The 2,403-nt window shown below is 44.0% G+C and overlaps 1 protein-coding gene across 1 annotated transcript in view; it reads left to right on the plus strand.

Moving 5' to 3' along the window:
• The window catches only part of LOC141826323 (uncharacterized), a 15,915-nt gene that overhangs the window by 6,882 nt on the left and 6,630 nt on the right, over positions 1-2,403 (plus strand). The gene's annotated exons all lie outside the window — the stretch shown is intronic.

Here is a 2,403-nt window from a genome sequence, read left to right on the forward strand (position 1 = left end):
CGCTCATCGTCGACATAGGGAGGACTCTTCTCGACAGTCCTCTCCTCCTCATCCTGATTTGAGAGTGCCGCGATTTCATTCTGCGGCTACGCAACGCCGATTTGAGACTACCGAGTTCCATTTCATAGATTATCGGTATATCAATCGTGCCTATTTTCAAGACAAGACTCCTCACCTTATTGACATTATCACGCATTATCAATTAGAGTCCTTAGTCAGTTGCACGCATTCGGTAAACTCTGAACTATGCAAAGAGTTTTACATTAACCTCCCTCCCATCGGTGGGGATGAGAGGAGATATGAGTCTATCGTAGGGGGAGTCCACATTGAGTTCAACCCTAAGGTTCTTAGGTCATTTCTGCGGTGTCGGGTTTCGGAGAACCCGTTCACTTGCTTCCCTCGTATTATTTAGCCCATTACAGGTTCGTTTTCACATATTACTATTGATCATATCCATCACCATTATTTTGGCGTTCCTAGGGCTTCCTTCAGTAACATATTTGCGCCCATTCAGATGTCTGAAGTCCACTATATTTAGTATAGAATTGTTCTCACTCCATCCTTCCGATCATCACCAGAGACGGTCCGTGATACGGCTTCCCTATCTTGTTATGATGTATGCCCTGGAGCAACGTCTAGACATTGATGTTGCTCTTCATATATTTTCATCCATTGTGCATTTCTCAGGGTCCAACCCAGGCAAACTCTATATGTCATTTGGTCACATTCTTAGCATACTTCTTTGCATCTAGAGGAGTTGACGTCTCTGTAGATCTAATGCGTACTCTCTCTAAGGATTATGATCAACTTAGCCCACGTCACCTGAAGTTGGCCAAGATTGTGTGCCATGAGGGTGTCATGGTATGGGCACGTGATATTGCACGCATCGCTTCTCTGAGTCCGAGGAGGAAGAGGTTGCGATTCACCTGAGGCTGCTGCTGCTGTTCCTCCTTCGTCTGATGCACCCCCATCAGTGGCATAGACGCAAGGATCACCCATCTCGAGGGGATAGTACACCAGGGTTTGGACTTGGTCAGCAGCTGCAAGGATATTACCAGAAGGTTCAGGTCTATCACCAGGAGGTTCAAGCTTACCACCTCGATGTCCAGGGTTACCATCAGGAAGTCCAGGCCCTTTGTCAGGGCTAGGCGGTAGCTGATCAGCGACAGCAGGAGATGTATGACATGTTGCGGAGCATGTACCTGTTGTCACCAGGCTCCTCCTCCCCCTCCTGCTGATGACGAGAAGGGTGATGTTTGAGTTAAGATGATGTCGAGAGTGTATTTTGATTTAATATGTTATGTATCTCGAACATCGTAACTGTATTTGTGATGGTTATGATTTATGGGATGTGATCCATTTTTTTTTACTGATGTCACTTTGTGTATGAATTTTTAAATATTTCTATGTCATACATTTCTCTTTTACCCTTTCTCTTTTGATATGTGTTTATATGTTGCATCCTTGTTTGTGTTCAACAAAGGAAGGTGTATAGATCTAGGGGGAGTTCTTATCATTCACCAAGCCGTTTTTAAACATACTTCAATCATTTCCCCAGATTTGCCTTTTGAAACATACTTCACGATTCTATAAGAAAACCTTAGTGATGTCTACCTATTGACGGTCTTGTCCATTGAGTGTGTTGATACAAAGTACTTGTGTCATTAAAAGTTTTAAGGTTTTTCTAACTTTGTATTAAAATCTTGTTTTACTGGGGTAAAAATTTTTCGATATATTTTTTCCTTGTTGTACGTAGTGTAAGTAATGATCGTATGAAGTTTCTTGATTTTTCGTCGTACGTAGAATTTCTTATGCTTTTTCTAAACTCGGTTCTGAAAACTTTTTATTTCAAAGGACAGTCGACTGAACCTGATACCAGTCGACTGATCAGTTGACTGAAGTCAAATTCAGTCAACTGGTAAGCCTGATAAGCCTGAAACTTTATAGTTTCGGCCATATCTTGGCTATTTGCGTATTGTTGGTTATATTTATTAGAAGTTGGTTATATTTATTAGAATAAATCTCCTAGAATAGGTCCATAAACCTCCTATATAAAGAGGGGCTTGTATCCCTTAATGAATATGATTTCTTAAGTTATTTTGATAACATGGTATCAGAGCGATCAAATTAGGGATTTGTTTTGTTTGTTTCCCTTTTCTTTTCCTCGTGCGAAGCGCGACGCCGCCTGCAAACCTAGCCGCCTCTCCCACGCGACTTTTCCCTTCGTCTTTGCCGCTGCCGCTGGCCGATTCGCCGCGACGCAGGATCCTGTGGTCTCTCGCGAACGCACAGAAGCCGCGATCGCCGCCGGCGACGCCCTCTGCACCAAACCGCGCCGCCGCCTCCTTCCACGGCCATCACCCACAGAAGCGAAGTCGGCGGCCACGTCTGCCCTAACGCGCC

This window comes from Curcuma longa, chromosome 4 (genome assembly GCF_044706935.1).
Source record: "Curcuma longa cultivar G26 ecotype Majalengka, Jawa Barat chromosome 4, ITB_CL_G26_1.1, whole genome shotgun sequence".
Taxonomy (NCBI): Eukaryota; Viridiplantae; Streptophyta; class Magnoliopsida; order Zingiberales; family Zingiberaceae; genus Curcuma; species Curcuma longa.